Genomic DNA, 7883 nt, shown 5'->3' with positions numbered 1-7883 from the left:
ATAACTATTGAGCACTTGAAGTTAACAAATATATGCTTATTACACCCTTCACTAACAATAGTTCAAACAAAAAAAAAAATTAGTGGAGCCAACTCGCAGCTAACTTGGAAAAGGGGCATTTGCATCTATATCCGTTTTTTGTATCACGTTTTAACATTTGCCCGCTTTGCAAAAAAAATTGCAAGCGTACCCGCTTTTTCGCATAATTTCAGCATACGGGACTGAAGTAGCAAAAGCAATCGCGCAAAACTTCATCATTCTAGTAGCCGGGCCTGAAGTTCAGCTCTAGAGCTGAAGTTTTTGTTTTGTAACTATCGAACTTCAGCTCTAGAGCTGAAGTTTTTGTTTGTAACTGGCGAAGTTTTTATTTGTAAGCCTCTAGAGCTGAAGTTTTTGTTTGTAAGCTTCAGAAGTTTTTGTTTTTTAACTATCGAACTTCAGCTCTAGAGCTGATGTTTTTGTTTGTAAGCTTCAGCTCTAGAGCTGAAGTTTTTGTTTTTTAACTATTGAACTTCGGCTCTAGAGCTGAAGTTTTTATTTTTTAACTATCGAACTTCAGCTCTAGAGCTGAAGTTTTTGTTTGTAAGCTTCAGAAGTTTTTGTTTTTTAACTATCGAACTTCAGCTCTAGAGCTGATGTTTTTGTTTGTAAGCTTCAGCTCTAGAGCTGAAGTTTTTGTTTTTTAACTATTGAACTTCGGCTCTAGAGCTGAAGTTTTTGTTTGTAAGCTTCCATCTCCTTAAGTCCGCGTCATTTATATCCAGACTTGACATGTGAGAATGCAAGAATGATTGAAAGATTATTACTTTTTGCTCTTTCGGTTAACTTAAACCTAATTGTTCAGCATTTCACCACATAGAGTGCTAAATGATGTTGCAGCCAATGTACTATGTAGTAAGCTATAATCATATTTCTCTGCACAGGCAATTCATATCCTTTGCACAGTTCAGCAGAAGCTAATAAACTTCTTTAACGAAGGGGATTTAGGGCCAGTTTAGGATGACCTTTAGCAGTACAAAAATTGGCCAATCAGATAACTTTGTTCGTCAATGCCTTCGGCAAATAGAAACAAATTATAATATATTTTTTCTTTTTGCTTGAAACGATGTTACTGGTTAATTCATGGTAAATAGCACGTATTTGGTCTTGCGTTGGGATATAACTTTGAGGAGGAGAAGGAGGAGAAAGGGAGTTGAAGTTGTTTAAAAAATGGGTACATATTAAAAGTTTTTAAAAAAAATGGGTATAGGTTAAATGGGGCGACCAAATAGGGCGCCCCGTGCAATTTTTACCTTGAAAAATGGACGAATAAAAAGAAATATTTACACAAATAGCCGGTCATATTAATTGTTTACCTTTTTAGCCATATACATAGATTATACATTAATTATGCATATTTAATACATAAATTATTCATATATTTATACCTTCACCGGCTAATTTTAGTTTAATAAGTGATGGCTATTTGGAATTCTTCATAAATAAAAAAATACACTACATTTTGAGCCCAAAAAATAAAAAGAAGATAAAAAGATTTTTAGCAACAAATAAAAAAAAATCGCCTCCAGATCGTCTTCTTTATCTCCCTCCATCTATATTGAGTATCGTCTTCACTTGATCTTATGTGTTTTGTATCTATTTAGCATCACATACTCTACGTACCAAATTAAAAGATTTCACTCTCTGCTTTTTCATAATTATTTTTTATTTTTTGGCTTATTGAGGTTGTTCTCAACCTTTTATTTTCGTATTATGAATATATTTCACCTTCTCGCAGAGCTTCAATTTTCAGTCGTGATCAATCCTATATTTGTTCCTGTTGATATATGAATTTGCACACTGTATACATTTTAAAGTCCCCCCCCCCCCCTTCTTTCTCAAAAGCCCCCTTCTTTACTCTCAAAAATCTTAGCTATTGCTTCTGCAAGAATCGGAGGCGAATATAATGTCCTACCAATCGGTTCAATTGAACACATAACTTTCGACGCAAAAAAAAAAATTGTGGGTAAGAATTTATTAAAATTACAAAAATAATATATATTAACCCATAACTTTAAAAATATAATGGGTTCAATGCTAAAAACCTTAAAAGTTAAAACCATAGGGTTTAAATCTTGTATCCGCCTATGACAAAATTGTTTGAGCAAATAAATGCTAAACTAATTAGTAACAAATTAATAGGGTGAATCTCAGTTGAACTTAATAATCTCTAGATCAAATAGAACGAGATTTTGATATGGTGAGAACAGTATAGGGGTGTTAAGTAATATGTGCAATACAGTATGGTTGGCAAAATATATAATATCTTAAAAGTGCAATAAATGCAAGAAATGACAAGAGTTATAGTATAAAGGGATTGTCACCCATTATTGTGTGATTGAGCACCTCCTCTTTCTGATGATGCGAAAATGTATACAACAGATATGAATGCGGAATCTTCAGATTTATGGACAAAGGTTAAACAACATATGCTTGAGTAAAACCAATAAGATAATTCTTTCGTATATTTCTCTGTTTTTACAATGTGTTTCTCTCTTTGAAGAATGGCAACCCATTCTTATTTATTAACTCTTCCTATTTACAAGGGACATTTTCCCAAAAAATCCTAAAAAGTACAATATAGAGAGTATCCAAAAGACATATTCTTCCTATCTCTTTTTAAATTAAAACTATCGTTACTATCTTATTTTGACTGACCGCTCTTGGTCGTCGTCCTTCGTCACGACGACCATCAGTCGTTGTGTTGTGGTGACCTCGTTTCATGTCTTGCTTGTCTGCTATTTTGGTTGCCAAATTTGGACTCATATAGTTAGTCCCTCTACTTGTTGAGGTCATGGCCCTGCATGTCCTTGATAAGCGGACATCATCCGTTTCTGCTAAAGAATTTGGCTGTGGAATTACGTCGGTTTGGCTAAGGCCGAGAGAGTGATACGTTCCACGGAACCTTGGCACGTCACTCCCACGCGCGTTATCATTACACACCTTTCCGAGACAGCGTCTGATTGCTTGTCGCTTTGGTTTTAGCGCCATTAGCAGTCTTTTGTTTCGATTCTCGCGCTATCCAATCCTATAAATAGGTGAAGGTTTTGTTTCTTCATAAACTTTTAGCCATTTCTTTATATACACATTTCCACTATTGATTATGTTCCTTAGTTCTTTAGCTCAGTTTGCGTGGTTTTGCTCCTCATCTTTTCCGTTCAGTCATCGTTCCTCACTTTAAGTTTTTCCAACACACCCTCTATTGCCAAGATGCCCAGAACACACAGAACACACGAAGAAGTTTCCGCGCCACTCTGTTATCCATGGCCCCTCTTTCCGGCGACGAGGATATAGCGGTTGAAGAGAGGGATAGTTTCCCCACCGTAGAGGAGATACTCCCAAGAAACCTTATGTCCAGGAAAGATTTCTACAAGGAACCTGCCCCTTCCCCCATTCAGGTGGTCTCTGAAACCGGGTCGGCTCACATAAATGAACTTCGGTCTTCGTACAATATTCCTCCTCACGTCGAGATGGTTCTGGCTGGGAGGGACCTCATGGAGGTCCATAGACCGAGATATTGTGCTTTCTACGCGTATCCTTTTGTGATCGGTCATACCTTCCCTCTTCTTCTGTTGGCGGAGGAATTCTATCGATTCTACGAAGTCTGCCCGACACAATTATCTCCGTATACGTATAAAATCTTTCTATTGCTGACGAAGTATGCAGAGTTGGCTGGGTGTGAAGTTGGCATTCACCACCTTTTACATTTATTTTCCCTGAGTTTTCATAGGGGCACCATGATACACCTGTGACATCGTGGGACCAGGGGGCTGGTGGTTGGAACGGACGACCGGGAGAGCCGCAAGTTTTGGCACAAATATTTCTTCATCAGAATGGAGCACTTGATGTCGGACCCCGCTAGATTTCCAGAATAGTGGAATCATAACCGTAGGTGTTGGTACTTGTTGTTTACTTTCTTTCTTTCTAATTTTTATTTACATGTGACTTTTTTGTGTAGCTGAGAGACTTGCACCTTTTCCCATCGTTGGTATCGAGGACTGGGTAGCTCGCGTACTACCTTATGTGGCGGGAACTCGAGATTGGCCCGCCTTCCTCAAACGCTTTGAGCCGAAAGTTCCATCTAGTAAGTGTTCCTTTTGTTTTGGCTTTTGACTGTTTGTTGTCGTTTATTGATACGACCTCTTCGTGGTGATAGGTCGTAGGGCTTCTAAGAAGAAGGCTCCAGTCCCGGCATTTCGCCAGGCCGTCGCATCGGTGAGGATGCAGTTTACCTTAGATGAGTCCTTCTGAGGAGATCGTGCTCAAACTGTGCCTGCAAGAGAATCTTTTTATGACGTCATTGTACGAGATGAGATCTCTTCTCGACCCATCTACCACCTCAAGGATGAGCCCTCTAACGGGGATGAGTCACCATCGAGAAAAAGGAGGAGGGTGGAGCTTAGGAAGGCTGTCGCTGCCGATATTGAAAAGAACATCATTGATGCTTCAGGAGTGGCGTCTTTGCATGGGTTAGGCACAAGTGTCATTTTTATGGCGGACGCCATTTTGGCGGGGAGGTCCCCCAGGGCCGAAAGAATATATCAAGCCGGGGAATCTGTACGATCCACCGATGGTGGTGCGTCATCTGTTATTGGAGGGGGTGGAGTGGTACACTCCGAGGGCGACGTTTCAAGTTACGTCGACCCCGAAGATGTAAGAGCTTTCTTGGAGCGACATACTCGTGTGGAAGTGAGGACGGGGGGTCTTGACCGACACATAGTCATCCCCATGGATTATGACTTATTGGCGAATTCTAAGCAGGCAGCGTCAGCGTTTGCCTCTTTGTGCGCTGCCTCCGAGAATGCGACACTTAAGGTGATGAGTGATGTAGAGCTATCGTGGAGTATTTCCGGTATGGCTTTGCGGGTAAGTTTTTTTCTCTCTTCTTTTTATTTTTGAATTTGTTTTGTATACCTGATCTGTTTAAGCTGCTTTCTTTCCTCTGCCTGTTAGACCCTCATCATGGAGATCAAGCGCGATCGGAGGGATAGGGGGAAGACGGTCGTTTTTGGGAAAGTGTCCTCTAAATATAAGGAGCACCGCACCAAACATCGTGCATTGGCCGATCTTTTTACTTAGGATAGCGGTTTTCAGCTGTTCCATGACGGGCCCAAGCAGAAAGAGAAACAATTGGCGTAAAAGGTCGAAGAGCTAAAAGAGAGGGACGAAGACCTGATGAAGGCCATTGCTCGATACAGTGAACTTGAGGCGGCTCTTAAGGCTAAGGAAGATGAACCTGAGATGAGCAAGGGGGTGACGGCCGAGAACGCCAACCTTCAAGCGCGGATGGCCACCTTAACTACTGAGCTTGACAGGAGGGCGACAGAGGTTGTCGCCCTGAGGGGCGAGCTGAGTGTTAAGGCTGATGAATTGGCTCGTGCTGAAAGGGATAGGGAGACTATCATATCTGAGGTAGTGTCTTTGGAAGACGCCCTTCACGTTTGTAGATCTGAACGGGACAATGAGGTAGAGACGCATGTGCTCAAGGTAACTAGGTTTGAAGAACGTATCCAAGATCTGAAGGTGAAGTTGTCCGTATTGAACGAACAAGTTACTGCTTTCAAGGAGGAGGATGTGCGATGGCAATCGCAACCCTTTACATCTCATGCTTCGGCTGATCTTATCGTGCCGCGGGAATTATATGAGATATGGGTCCATGCCGAAGCTCGACTGGACGTCTACAAGTCCCTTCAAGCCAATGGGAAGGTTTTCGAGGCAGAATTTTGGGATGTGCGTGTTAAAGCACGTGCAGTTTGCGAGGTTTGTGGTTACGACCCCAGTACACTTGACGGAGACGATATTGATGATGATGATGCGGACAGGCTCGCCTCCGATTCTTGGTATAATAAGGAGTATGCCACGAGGGATGACTTGGTGTAGGACCCTATTGTATTCATTTTTTGATTTGCTATTTTTGTGAGTGAGTCCTTGAGCCCTTTGTAAGAAAAACTTTTGTAATATATCCAATTGTAATGGACCGATTATTTTTTGTTGTGTACATCTGAATTGTTGTTTTTGTTTGTTGCGAGGGAGTCTCTATTTTTCAGTTTCGTGTAATATTTTGTCGTAGGCGACTGTAGAACTTAGTGACTCAAACAAGGCTGTATAAAGTAATTTGGGCGACGTCGGATGTCAACTAATTTGAACGACTTTGGCCGTAGAGGTGTTTTTTTGAGTTGCTCGAAATGTTAACCCGTTGTAATTCAAGCGGGGTCGAATCTTAAATGATTTGAGCGATGTAGGGATTTTCATTTGGCAATGGCCTTTGGCCATAGGGGTGTTATTTCGAGTTGGTCGAAATGTTAACCCATTATAATTCGAGCGAGGTCGAATAAAATGATTTGATCGAGGTCAAAATTTTCATTTGGCGATGGCCTTTGGCCGTAGGGGTGTTATTTCAAGTTTGTCAAAATGTTAACCCATTGTAATTCGAGCGAGGTCGAATATTAAATGATTCGAGCGAGGTCAAAGTCTTCATTTGGCGATGGCCTTGGGCTGTAGGGATGTTATTTCGAGTTGGTCGAAATGTTAACCCGTTGTAATTTGAGCGAGGTTGAATATTAAATGATTCGAGCAAGGTCGAAGTTTTCATTTGGCAATGGCCTTGGGCCATAGGGGTGTTATTTCGAGTTGGCCGAAATATTAACCCGTTGTAATTCGAGCGAGGTCGAATGTTGAATTGCAAAAGAACGATTGAGAGTAAAATGTTGCTTTATTTCATTTGCTGGAGTATTGTACATGTCGGTTTCATACATATATTGGAGTTTTCCTGTATCTAGTCTCTTCATCGTTCGGCCAAGAGAGCTCGTCGACAGGGGGCGATGAATTATACTTTGAAACTTTGAGGCGTCCCCCTCATCGCCTTGTTAAAAACCTCCCTGAGAAAACCCGATTGGGACAAAACCCGGGTGAGGGAAAAATAGTACGACTTAAGGGGTGCTATTTTTTAGAAGTTGAAATGTTTGTGATGGGCGACATTCCAATTATTTTGTAGTAGCTTTCCTTCCATTGTTTCTAATTGGAACGCCCATTTGCTTGTTGCCGCTGTGATTTTGTACGGCCTGCCCTAATTGGTTCCTAGTTTTCCTTCTTTTGGGTCTTTGGTTGCTTGTGTTTTGGCCTTGAGAACATAATTCCCGACTTTGAGTGGTTGTATTTTGGCCTTCTTGTTGTAGTGCCTTTCCGCTTGTTATTTTTGGGCTACCATCCTTACATGGTCCATGTGTCTTTGTTCTTCCACTTTGTCGAGGTCCTGTTTTTTGTTCTCGTTGTTGTTTGGACCGTTTTCATTGTAGTATCTCAGGCTAGGTTCTCCGACCTCGACGGGTATAACGGCGTCACTCCCGTAGACTAATGAATATGGCATTTTGCCTGTGCTTGTTTTTGGTGTGGTGCAGTAGGCCCATAATACCTCGGGTAGCAGTTCTGGCCATAGCCCTTTGGCGTCCTCATGCTTCTTCTTTATAATATTTAATATTGTTTTGTTGGAGGATTCGGCTTGACCATTACCAGCGAGGTGGTATGACGTGGAGAGTATTCGTTTGATGCGCTATTTTTCGAAGAACTCGGTCATCTTTTTTTTGGCGAATTGAGGTCCATTATCGCAGCTGATTTCTTTGGGGATGCCGAAGCGGCATATGATGTTTTTTCATATGAATGTGATGACTTCCTATTTGCGTATTTGGGTGAATGCACCTGCTTCCACCCATTTGGAAAAGTAGTCAGTTAAAACTAAAAGGAAACGTGCCTTACTTCGCCCTGCTGGGAGGGGTCCGATGACGTCCATTCCCCATTTGATGAACGGCCATGGTGAAGTGACGGAGTGAAGGAGTTCGCCCGCTTGG

Source organism: Nicotiana tabacum, chromosome 21, assembly GCF_000715075.1.
Source record: "Nicotiana tabacum cultivar K326 chromosome 21, ASM71507v2, whole genome shotgun sequence".
NCBI lineage: Eukaryota > Viridiplantae > Streptophyta > Magnoliopsida > Solanales > Solanaceae > Nicotiana > Nicotiana tabacum.
The sequence above is the reverse complement of the archived record's forward strand: the minus strand, read 5'-3'. Positions refer to the sequence as shown.